The sequence below is a fragment of the Schistocerca piceifrons genome, chromosome 5 (assembly GCF_021461385.2).
Source record: "Schistocerca piceifrons isolate TAMUIC-IGC-003096 chromosome 5, iqSchPice1.1, whole genome shotgun sequence".
Taxonomy (NCBI): Eukaryota; Metazoa; Arthropoda; class Insecta; order Orthoptera; family Acrididae; genus Schistocerca; species Schistocerca piceifrons.
In genome coordinates this window covers 249,662,447-249,676,405 of record NC_060142.1, presented here as the reverse complement: position 1 = coordinate 249,676,405, position 13,959 = coordinate 249,662,447, and positions in this window count along the sequence as shown.

Here is a 13,959-nt window from a genome sequence, read left to right as displayed (position 1 = left end):
GTAGAGGCTTATCTCACTAGGGGTAAGATAGATACTGCTTACAGGAAAATTAGAGAGACCTTTGGAGAAAGGAGAACCACTTGCATGAATTTCAAGAGTTTTGATGGAAACCCAGTTCTAAGCAAAGAAGGTAAAGCAGCAAGGTGGAAGGAGTATATAGAGGATCTATACAAGGGCGATGTACTTGAGGACAATATTATGGAAATGGAAGAGGATGTAGATGAAGATGAAATGGGAGATATGATACTGCGTAAAGAGTTTGACAGAGCACTGAAAGACCTAAGTCGAAACAAGGCCCCAGGAGTGGACAACATTCCATTAGAACTACTGACAGCCTTGGGAGAGCCAGTCCTGACAAAACTCTACCATCTGGTGAGCAAGATGTATGAGACAGGCGAAATATCCTCAGACTTCAAGAAGAATATAATAATTCCAATCCCTAAGGAAGCAGGTGTTGACAGATGTTAAAATTACCAAACTATCAGTTTAATAAGTCACGGATGCAAATACTAACGCAAATTCTTTACAGACGAATGGAAAAACTGATAGAAGCCGACCTCAGGGAAGATCAGTTTGGATTCCGTAGAAATATTGGAACACGTGAGGCAATACTGACCCTACGGCTTATCTTAGAAGCTAGATTAAGGAAAGGGAAACCTATGTTTCTAGCATTTGTAGACTTAGAGAATGCTGTTGACAATGTTGACTGGAATACTCTCTTTCAAATTCTGAAGGTGGCAGAGGTAAAATACAGGAACCGAAAGGCTATTTACAATTTGTACAGAAAGCAGATGGCAGTTACATGAGTCGAGGGACATGACAGGGAAGCAGTGGTTGGGAAGGGAGTGAGACAGGGTTGTAGCCTATCCCCTATGTTATTCAATCTGTCTATTGAGCAAGCAATAAAGGAAACAAAAGAAAAGTTCGGAGTAGGTATTAAAATCCATGGAGAAGAAATAAAAACATTGAGGTTCGCCGATGACATTGTAATTCTGTCAGAGACAGTAAAGTACTTGGAAGAGCAGCTGAATGGAATGGATGGTGTCTTGAAAGGAGGGTACAAGATGAACATCAACAAAAGCAAAACGAGGATAATGGAATGTAGTTGAATTAAGTCGGGTGATGCTGAGGGAATTAGATTAGGAAATGAGACACTTAAAGTAGTAAAGGAGTTTTGCTGTTTGGGGAGCAAAATAACTGACGATGGTCGAAGTAGAGAGGATATAAAATGTAGACTAGCAATGGCAAGGAAAGCCTCTCTGAAGAAGAAAAATTTGTTAACATTGAGCATAGATTTAAATGTCAGGAAGTCGTTTCTGAAAGTATTTGTATGGAGTGTAGCCACGTATGGAAGTGAAACGTGGACGATAAATAGTTTGGAAAAGAAGAGAATAGAAGCTTTCGAAATGTGGTGCTACAGAAGAATGCTGAAGATTAGATGGGTAGATCATATAACTAATGAGGAGGTATTGAATAGAATTGGGGAGAAGAGGAGCTTGTGGCACAACTTGACTAGAAGAAGGGATTGCTAGGTAGGACATGTTCTGAGACATCGAGGGATCACCAATTTAGTATTGGAGGGCAGCGTGGAGGGTAAAAATTGTAGAGGGAGACCAAGAGATGAATACACTAAGCAGATTCAGAAGGATGTAGGCTGCAGTAGGTACTGGGAGATGAAGAAGCTTGCACAGGATAGAGTAGCATGGAGAGCTGCATCAAACCAGTCTCAGGACTGAAGACCACAACAACAACAACAAAAACAGTGAAGCTGTATTATCAGAATCAGGAATGTGCTAGTTCAGTGTTACGATCCTATCGCCATAGGAACGGGATTCAAACGGGTAAAGGTCTGTTGATAAATGCAGCTGTGGCAAGAATGATTTCGAAGTTCAAAGCCACGGGTTGTTTAGACGCTAGACCCCGTAGTGGCCGACCGAGCACAAGGCATAATGCTGCTGAGACTGTAGCGGGTTCGTCTATGCATGGGGAAGTCAGCGCTCGTGCAGTCGTACGCCGCACCGGCATTCCACACACTACTGTTTGGTTGGCACTTAGGCGTACCCTCCGATGCTATCCGTACAAAATCCATCGGCATCATGAACTATTACCTGGCAGTTTAGTGAAGCGGAGGGCATTTGCGGTGTGGGCGTTTCAAAAGATGGCGGAAGATGACGATTGGTTGAGTAACTTATTGTGGACCGACGAAGCTCATTTCACGCTACGAGGGTCTGTCAATGCGCACAACTGCAGAATTTGGGCTACCAAAAATCCTAGAACTGTCATGGAAACTGCATTGCACAACGAGAAAGTCACGGTATGGGTTGGATTTACCACATCTACCATTATCGGGCCTTTTTTCTTCGAGGAAATGCGGGTGAGAGATACGCCGATATGTTACAGAATCGCATCATCCCCAGTCTGGCTGATAAATACCTACTGGAATGTATGGTGTTTACGCAGGATGGCGCTCCACCCCATATTGCTAGATGCGTGAAAGATCTCTTGCGCGCGTCGTTTGGTGATGATCTTGTGCTCAGCTGCCACTTTTGTCATGCTTGGCCTTCCAGGTCCCCAGACCTCAGTCCGTGCGATTATTGGCTTTGGGGTTACCTGAAGTCGCAAGTGTATTGTGATCGACCGACATCTCTAGGGATGCTGAAAGACAACATCCGACACCAATGCCTCACCATAACTCCGGACGTGCTTTACAGTGCTGTTCACAACATTATTCCTCGACTACAGCTATTGTTGAGGAATGATGGTGGACATGTTGAGCATTTCCTGTAAAGAACAATATCTTTGCTTTGTCTTACTTTGTTATGCTAATTATTGCTATTCTGATCAGATGAAGTGCCATCTGTCGGACATTTTTTGAACTTTTGTATTTTTTTGGTTCTAATAAAAACCCCATGTCATTCCAAGCATGTGTGTCAATTTGTACCTCTCTACCTACATTATTCCGTGATTTATTCAGTTTTCAAATTTATAATGACTTTTTGATCACCCTGTATTTACGGCCGTTACGTAATATCACTAGCGAACATCACAGTTTCTACAGTCTTCCCGTGTCCCACATAAATCATTTATGCAAGTTGAAAACAGGAGTGACCTAATAACAAATCTTGTCGGGCACCATATCTAATCTTTCTAAACAATAAATTTAGTCTTGTTACTTGGTATGATTTGTAAATATAATCCCTCATTTTCCATTGTTAAAATGTGAGTCTCCATGCAAGGGAAATGCCTTTAACACCACACTATTTTAATTTTTGTAATAGAAATTCATAATATACTCAATCTAGTGGTTTCACAGAACCACAGAAAATGCCAACTGGTTAATTTTTCTTGTTCAACCAGAATTTATTTCATGAGACAATATACTGCTTTCTTAGTATACAAGCCTACACAGACTCAGAACTTGACTTTTGTTAAAGGGGTGGAATTAACAGAGGAGATAGAGAAGATTCAGTGAGGAGCAGCATGTTCCGTCAAGGGCTCTTTTAGTCAGAGCAAGAGTGTTACTGAGATGCTCAATAAATTACAGTGGCAATTACTACAACAGAGGCATTATGTATCATAGAGAGAGTTTCTGTTGAAATTCAGAGTGGAAGTTTGGAGAAGAGTTGAATAACATGTTATTCCTCCCTAATATACCTTTTGAAACTACCACGATTAGAAAACCAGAGGAATTAGAGCTGCTATGGAAATTTTAGACAGTCTTTCTTTCCACACACCATTTGTGAATAGAACAGAGAAGAGGATAATATTAGTACCAGAGCTACCCTTTGCCACAAACCATAAGGGGGCTTGTGAAGTTTAGTTGTAGATGTTACTTTCAGAAAGATGATTTAGTATTATGTTGTAAGCTATCTTCTCCAAATAATTTGAAAATGGGGGAAGGACAAAGATGGGTCTATAGTTAGTCAGTTGCTTACTTCCACTTTTATTAATAAGTATTAATATTGCAACTGCATATTTCAGTATTGAGGAATTTTGTTTACAAAGGTAACTCTAGAGAAAGGGGAGGGTTGCTACCATTTTAACACAAGATTTTAATACTTTTCTTGAAATGCTGACAATCAGAAGAATTATTACTTTTCAGTTGCCTAATGATTTTTTTGGTCTGTTTTACATTTGATTTAACAAAACGGGTTTCTGGTGATGGCCTATTCAATGAGTGTCTTAGTTCTGTAAGTCTAATTGACCTGCTTTTGATGGTCCACTTTTTTTCCCTTTTGTTTCCAGATACTGTTGGCAAGAGTTCACAGAGGTTATTGACCAGTGATTTGAATTTTGAATTTAACATTATCTGTGCCACTGCTACTGCCATCCTGGAGTTAAAAGTCATTTGCACTACCAGATTTAGTCATTTTATGGTTAACTATGCTCCAAATTACCTTTATGTTGTTGTTTTAATTTTGAAGTGATTTGTGTATGGCACATGCTTGTTTGCATTTTTGATAGCACAGTGAGCAGTTTTCCAATACTGCTGCTAGCTTCCAATCAGTGCTTCATTAGATCTAGTTATCTGCTCTAAAGAAAGCTGTGCCTTCTTTACACAAGATACTTTCTCTCAGCTTGCATTGTAATTTTCCATGATATGTAAAGGAAAACTGAATTCATATGTTACATAAGTAATGTTAGGAAAAAATTAAATTTTTTATCTATTGTTTGTCCTTGTTATGTTAATTTCCAATTATCGTCCAGTAAATGCTATCTGACTAGTGCAACTGAGTCAATGTTTACAAGTATGTGAAATTACATTTTTCCCCTGTTAGCTAAACATAAGTGATGGGGTGTTTCATTGTTACTATTTGACCATTGTGGACATATAAACTGTTAGTTATGGGTTTATCATCTGTTTCATGAAAGACAGTTGGATTAAGAATGAAATTATCATTTGATGTTGTGCTACCTTGTTTTTGACATAGATGTTACTGTGGGGAATAAACTAAAACTGGAGACAGATAACTCCAGGTGCTTTTGATCATTACTATTCTGGATGAAATCAATCTTGAAACTTCCATGTACTATAACTTCCCTGTTATTTCTACTAATTTTTTTAATAACCTTTCTAACTGCTTAATGACATTTAAAACATGTGCTCTTGGTATACGTAGATCAGAACCCCTTGTTTGTATGTTTCAAAGTCCACTACTGATGTACACATACAGCAACACTGCAGGATTTGATTAGGCCTATTTTCTGGGACTTCATTCTGCTATTTGTATAGATAGGTGCACTCCCTTCCTTCTATTATGCTGATTGTAATGTGATATTAATTCTTTGACTGTCAATCCCATCAATGGATTAAGTTCGGCAGATTTGCCAATCCTGTCATTGCACTGGATACAGCTTCTGCCGCTTTTAAATATGAAACCAATATGTTGAGGGGCTCAATTGGTCTTCATTTTGTTGTGTGGGAAATGTAGATCTTAATGTAGCCAGTGGTAGCCAAGTTGCACAATCACGTCCTCTCCAACTACTGCAAAACTTAATCGCATCGTTAGTTTACCATGTATCTTAAGACAGAGGAGATCCATGAAAGCATCCTGCTTTGTACGTCAAAGTTATTGTAGTAGACAGAAGAACACAGCATAACTGGCATGGCGGCATAAACATACCCATGTGAGTGTCTCAAGCCATGCTTTCCTGTGTAGGGCGTTAACATCATAATGTCACAAGCCTTCCTACATCTATATCACGTGACATCATCTAGCCACACCCTCCAAAACAGTGATAGCTGTCACAGATAAACAGGCAATGTGAGTTACTATTCTATAAGTGCCACATACAGATAATGTTCATTTGATGTATAATCTGTGCTTGACATCTAAAAACATGACTGGACTCTCAAGTTATGTGCTACAATGATATTGCCACATCTATATTGTAATATATCTATATTGTTGTATAACTATACCAAATGCATGTAATCTGCTGCAAGAACATAGTAAGCAGGCACTTGATAGTTCATTATAGTTGTCAACGAGACAATGCAAAACAATGAACTGGATCAATCACAATTTCAGGATGGAAGGAAGAATTTTGATGAGATCTTTAATGTGTTTTATCACTTAAACTGAACTGCATATTTTCATCTGTAATGCTCAAATTATGGCCAAAGAAAAAGATGGACCAGGTTCCGCATGGAGAGCAAAGTTTAATACTCAAAAATACTGCTGTTGCACCAAAATAAAATTATTTATGAAAGTACACAAAGATTTCAAGTACAAAGCACATGTGTCATTACTGTCACAGCTTAATTGTTTTTTAAGATTAAAAAAATACCCATGGCTAGCATATTGGCATTACTGATACAAACAACAGGTTAAGCTACACTTGCCAGTGGCTAAAGTTCAGTACCTGTACCACACTTAAAAATAAACACGGTACGATAAACTCTCAGTTTAATATTTCCACATCTAAAGTGCCTGTATTTCTTACCAAAATTCATGTGCCACAGTTATTGGCACTACTGATATAGCTCACAGCTCAGTCAAAATGCATAGTTTGATCTCTGTGCCTCTCTTTAAAGAAATCAAAAGTTGCGCGTTTTACTCACCAGATTACATGAAAATTTATTCTACAACATTAAAAAACATGCTGTTCTAACTGACAGTTTAAAGTGCATTTGTCAGTGAGAATAGTCCCACCATTCCACCATATTTTGCAGAAACCAAAAAACTGCATGTATTATTTATTGAAACATACATGCCCCTAGTCATCTAATTTGGAGGTTAAAGTGCACTTGTCAAGGACTGATATAAGCTGTCGCTCAGCAGAAACTACATGAGACTTCAACGAAATACCATACTGAACAGTAGTAACACACATCCATGTAGGTAAAAAACAAGGTATGCAATGCTTTCAAGCAACCATTCCAACCACTTTTCAAAGTCACCGCAACAGAACAGCATTCCATTTAAGTAAAGAACTTTATCCTGCAGTACAAAATGTTTGTCACAGTCTGCTTATGTTGCTAACTTTTATTATTGCACAGTGGAGACTACATGACTTTTCACTCCATACATGCCAATTTTACAACAAAATTGTAACAAACAACCCCATACTTCATTATGTTGCAGCCAAATGGTAATGAATTTCTCCATACACCTCCAAGTTACATCCAGATTGTATCAAATTGACCCATACGTCATCATTATATAGTAAAATTATAACAAACTTCCTATACAGCACCTTGTTCCAGGAAAATTGTAATGAACTGTCCCATGCATATCCATACCACAGCAAAGTTGTAACAAAGTGCCCCACATATTTTCATGGTACATTAAAAATATAACAAATTGCTCCATGTACAAAACATTTGTCATATTCTGCTGATAATGCTAACATATTCTATCACACAATGGAAACTAACATGCTAAATAGGCAAGACTGTGATAGTTGACACAAGAAATAGGCATTCAGAACTGATATAGTATCTGACACCAGAAGCTGACAGTGTGTATGTGCAGTGGGAATCAACTACTGGAACTTAAAACTGTACTGTAACCTCTGAAACTGACACTGTATGTGCCATAACTTGGAGGTGGGTGTCAGGTACCAGCGCAAGTAGTTTTGTCAGTGACATTTAAGTGTCAATCCACATGATAAGAAATTATTCCATACATTGCACAGGGGAGAATACAAGACACTTTGACCTATACGCCACAATTTTAAAACAAAATTGTACCAAACTGCCTCATACTTCAACATGTTACAGCGCAATGTTGTAAGAAATTGCATTGCGCATCATTATGCCGCAGCAAAAGTGTAACAAATTGCCACATACATCAACATGTTACAGCAAATTTGTAAGAAATTATCCTATACATTGCATATTGGTGTCAGCTACTCTGTTTCAAATTCTATTCTAACACAAGAAGCTGACAGTGTATGTGCTATAATCTGACAGTGGGCATCAACCCCTGGATCTCAAGCATAAAAAAACTGTAACAAATTATCTCCCATACACCAACATTGTTATATGAAATTATAACAAACTGTGCAATGCATTACCATTGTTATACAAAATTATAGCAAATTGCCCAATACATCACCAAATAAGAAAGCTGATGTTTTCTGGCAAGTTGTGATTTATTCCAACAAGCAAAAGTGATTAGTCAGCAATTTGAGATGCCAACGAAGTCAAGACTTCCTCCATTAAGCAAAATGCTTGGTCAGGTTCATGCCATCATGCAGTCAAAGTCAATGACAAACATGTGACATCATGATGACATTGTAGTGAAGGGTGCATGGCTTGTGATGTTTTAGACTGGGTTCTGACCTATGCATGTGACATCTTACATCTGACTAAGGATTTTGCTTGATGTAAATCCCTGCAATCTATTGACATCTTTGAGGTGCTGAGCATTGTTCATGGATGTTACTGTGTTAATGTACCTCGTTATCTTCATCAGATGCTACCGGGGATGCCATCAAGTGCTACCTGGGACTTCCCCACAAGTGGAGCAGGTCCAATATTTACACCTGCGGCCTTCCACCTCCATGGTCAGTTCCAGGAATTTCCTCTGCAGTCTGCACTCACTGGACACATTCTTAGGCATTCCACCTGGTGTGCCTGTCACCATGCTGGCATTTCATTTTTGGTACAGTGCAGTTCTGGGTGTTCCCCCTGTGGCCTGCACTCACTGGACGTGATCTTCAGTCCGATGCAGCTGATGGTCTGTATGGGCTTCATTTCTCATCTCTGCACACTCAGTTCTTGTTTATGTGGAGTTGCTTCTGCTCCCCCCTCCCTGCGTTTTCAGCAATTCCAGTGCAAAATCCTAGACTACTTTGTTGGTACCCAGTGTCACAATTTGTGAGATTTTCTGTCACCTTTATATCTATTGATTCTCTTATGACACTGTCCTAGTACATGGGGTTTTGTGGCAGGGCCCTCATTTCATCATAATTCCTGGAATGATTTAGTTCCTGACAGTGCTCGTCAATGACTGATTTAGTTGCCTGTCTTAGCTGGGTGTCCTGATGATCACTGGATCTAAGATCCACTGTCCTGGTTGTCTGGCCACTGTATGCTAGGCCACATTGGCAAGATATGTATTAAATTCCTGGTTTTTGTAGTCATAGGTCATCTTCCACATTCCCCTGATCTTGCTAGGTGAACACAACACTCAGTTGTTGTTATGCTTGCTGAGAATCATGCTGATTTTGGCAGAAATAGACCTCATGTAGGGCAGATATGCCATAGTCTTTATTTCATCTCTTTCTTCTTTTATTTCATGTGGCAGAGTGGCTGGTTGGAGTGCCTTCTGAATCTCTTTGGCTGTGAATCCATTCTTGCAGAACACTGGCCATAGATGCTCTATTTCTGTTGCTAAACTGTTTGGGTCTGATAAGGTGTGCATCTGCACACCTTGTCTCCTTTGACCACATGAGTAAGAAAGCATAGCAGATAGAGGACATTCGCACCATGGTTAACCTAAGCGGCAAACAGTTTGATGACATCACTCTGAAAGTACTTAACAGGGGTCTCAACTTCACCACAACTCCTAGAAATGTGCCTATTTTGTCAAACATCTCAAGTGGTGAGAGGCTTGAAATCAAGAAGCTCTGGGAAGACAGTTGCTTCATACTGTTGTCAGCAGACAAAGTTAACTCCACAATCATTTCAAAGCAGGCTGATTATCATGAGTAATGCATCAACTACTGGAGGATCCTGTTGCATGCAGACTTTTGCACCTATGGTCAAATTAGACAAGAAGAGCAGTGATCTCTTGAAGGAAATGGATGTGCCTGATAGGACAATGAAACAACTATAATTGAGAGGGCCAGTTCCACGTGGACGATATGGGCTGCTGAAATTTCAAGAAGTGCTACTATGCCAAACTGTCAACAGTATTGTCAATCAACATATACGAGGTGCATTCAAGTTCTAAGGCCTCCGATTTTTTTTTCTCCGGGCTGGAAAGAGACAGAAACATGCGCATTGTTTTAAAATGAGGCCGCATTCATTGTCAATATGTCCCAGAGATGGCAGCACCGTACGGCAGATGGAATTTTACCGCCAGCGGCGAGAATGAGAACTTTTTTAAATACTTAAAATGGTGATGGTTTCCTTACTTGAACAGCGTGCAATCATTCGTTTTCTGAATTTGCGTGGTGTGAAACCAATTGAAATTCATCGACAGTTGAAGGAGACATGTGGTGATGGAGTTATGGATGTGTCGAAAGTGCGTTCGTGGGTGCGACAGTTTAATGAAGGCAGAACATCGTATGACAACAAACCGAAACAACCTCGGGCTCGCACAAGCCGGTCTGATGACATGATTGAGAAAGTGGAGAGAATTGTTTTGGGGGATCGCCGAATGACTGTTGAACAGATCGCCTCCAAAATTGGCATTTCTGTGGGTTCTGTGCACACAATCCTGCATGACGACCCGAAAATGCGAAAAGTGTCATCCAGGTGGGTGCCACGAATGCTGACGGACGACCACATGGCTGCCCGTGTGGCATGTTGCCAAGCAATGTTGACACGCAACGACTGCATGAATGGGACTTTCTTTTCGTCGGTTGTGACAATGGATGAGACGTGGATGCCATTTTTCAATCCAGAAACAAAGCGCCAGTCAGCTCAATGGAAGCACACAGATTCACCGCCACCAAAAAAATTTCGGGTAACCGCCAGTGCTGAAAAAATGATGGTGTCCATGTTCTGGGACAGCGAGGGCGTAATCCTTACCCATTGCATTCCAAAGGGCACTAAGGTAACAGGTGCATCCTACGAAAATGTTTTGAAGAACAAATTCCTTCCTGCACTGCAACAAAAACGTCCGGGAAGGGCTGCGCGTGTGCTGTTTCACCAAGACAACGCACCCGCACATCGAGCTAACGTTACGCAACAGTTTCTTCATGATAACAACTTTGAAGTGATTCCTCATGCTCCCTACTCACCTGACCTGGCTCCTAGTGACTTTTGGCTTTTTCCAACAATGAAAGACACTCTCCGTGGCCGCACATTCACCAGCCGTGCTGCTATTGCCTCAGCGATTTTCCAGTGGTCAAAACAGACTCCTAAAGAAGCCTTCGCCACTGCCATGGAATCATGGCGTCAGCGTTGTGAAAAATGTGTACGTCTGCAGGGCGATTACGTTGAGAAGTAACGCCAGTTTCATCGATTTCGGGTGAGTAGTTAATTAGAAAAAAAATCGGAGGCCTTAGAACTTGAATGCACCTCGTACAACAGCCAAGTACTTAAAGAAACTACTGTTCCCATAAGTGGGCAAGTGTTCTTGCCACATTTGCAATTTGGAGGATTTCTTACAATGCCACAAGCAACTACATATAACAGAATCTGATATTATGGTCAGTTTTGATGTGGTATCCGTGTCCACCAGTTGCTGTCACATCTTTTAATGAAGCAATTGTGTAACAATTGAATTCACGATATCCAGTGATTTATGGCGCTATACAACAAGTTCGCTTGTTTGGATAGAAGCGTATGGGTCCTAAGATGGCATAATGAAATGCCAAAACTGGTAGCCTTGTGAATAAAATAAAATAATATCTTAAAGTACATGGCTGTTAGTGAATTTTATTGACATTAACAATTACTTAACCAGCTGGCCATGGTGAACCAACAGAGACATCAAGAGTGTTTTCTGTCCACCTAGCAAGATCAGAGGACTGTTGTGGAAGGTGAGAGATGACCTAGTGCTATGAAAACCAGGAATTTATCATAAACCTTTCCAGTGTGGCATGTCACATTGGCCAAACAACCAGGACAGTGGATATCAGACACAAAGAATGTCAGAGGCACATCTGACTAAGACATACAACTAAAACTGCCATTGCCAAGCACTGTATGGAGATCAGTCTTTCCAAGAATTATGATGAAACATGGTTCTGGCACAGACTCCCAGATACTGGGATAATGTTGTAAGAGAATTGATAGAGATAAAGGTGACAGAAAACCTCATGAACCATGACACTGGTACCAACATGGTATATCCTGGGATGCTGCATGGGATTGGATGAAAATGAAATGGGTGCAGCAGAAGCACTCCACAAAAACAAAACTGTAAGTGTGGACATGGGAAATGAATCCTAGGCAGAGCATCGGGCATACCAGACTGAAGATGGAATGCCTAAGCTCACATCTAGTGGGTTCATACCACAAAGGTAACATCCAGAACCACACTGGACTGAAATGGAATGCTAACACAGTGACAGGTGCACTGGAATGGAGATGGAAAGCCTAAGAATGCATCTGGTGGGTGCAGACCACGGAGGAAATGCCTGTAACTGACCATGGAGGGGAACGCCACTGTCAGGAAGACGCGCATAAACTGTCAGCTGCTGGTATTAGAATAAAATGTTATGTCCCGTCCCAGTAACTGTCACCCACTGCCATGTTATGGCACACGCACGGTGTTAGTTTCTAGTGTTGGAATACTATTTGAGATCAAGTGGCTCATGCCCACTGGTGATGTGTGTGTGTGTGTGGGGGGGGGGGGGGGGGGGGCAACTTGTTACAATTTTGAGCAGTGTATCGATGTATGGGGCAATTTGTCACAATTTTATTATTTAACATGATGATGTTTCGGGTATTTTGTTACAATTTTACTATAACATAGTGATGTATGGAACAGTTTGTTACAATATTGGTTGATGCTTATCTGTAACAGAGAATACTATTGGTGATCCAGTAGCTGACACCTACTGTTAAGCTGTGGCACATGTGCTGTTGGCTTTTGGTGTTACAGTACCAGTGCAGTTTTAAGATTCTTTATTTGACATCCAATGCACATAAACACAGTCAACTGTTAGTGTTACAATACTGTTTTAAGGTCTGGTAGCTGACACCCACTGTGCATACACACCGTCAGCTTCTGGTATTAGAATACTACTGAAGTTCTGAATGCCTATTTTTGTGTCAACCATCATTACCGTGCCCGTTTGGCTATCTAGTTTCCATTGTGCTATAGCATATGTTAGGATTATCTGTGGAAATTACAAACATTTCGACATCGGGCAATTTGTTACAATTTTGCTGTAACATGGTGATAAATGGAGCAGTTGGAAGAAATTTTGATGTAACATGGCACTGTATGGAGCCGTTTGTTACAATCCTCTTATTACTTAGCTCAACAAGTGCACTTTAACCTGTAAGTTAGATCAGTAGTGCAACGTATGTTTTGATAAATCATATAGGCAATTTTTTGATTTTGTTAAAATGTAGTACAATAATGAAACTATTCTCATCGACAGTTACACTTTAAGCTGTAAGTTAGATTAGCAGTAGTATCCATGCATATTTTGTGACGTTATAGAACAAATCTTTACATCTTTTGACAATTAATACACACCCTTTTTGATTTATTTAAAGCTTGATTGTAGCTTGACATTTAATTTGTGTCAATAGTGCCAGTGTGCTAGAGAAACTTATTTTTTTAATCTTATAGAGTAATTAAGCAATGACAGTAATACCACATGTGTTTTGTACACCAAATCTTTGCATATTTTGATAAATAAGGCAGATAATATTATCTTGGTGCAAAGATGTAATTCTTGTTCATGATCAGAGACCTCTAACTGTATCTGTGTAAAAAAAAAAAAAAAAAGAAGGCGTGAGCTCCCACCTGCCAATGAATAAGCAGCAGCCAACAGCAAGTCGTACTCTTAGCTCACTTATTTGTTTCATAGTTTAATTCCTAATTTCTTTGTGTGTTTTTGGGTACTTGTATAGTTTAATTAATAAATTTTGGGCGTATTATAGTATTTGAGAGTTGTAGCATCATGTTTAAGTACCAGAATAGTGTAAATTCGTGCAGTCGTCAGTCATCTGTTTTTGTTTTGAACGTCCAGTGTCGATTGGTCACAGCCAGTGAGTTCCCTGCCACCATAGGATAAGCAGCAGCCAGCAGCAAGTCGTACTCTTAGCTCACTTATTTGTTTCATAGTTTAATTCTTAATTTCTTTGCGTGTTTTTGG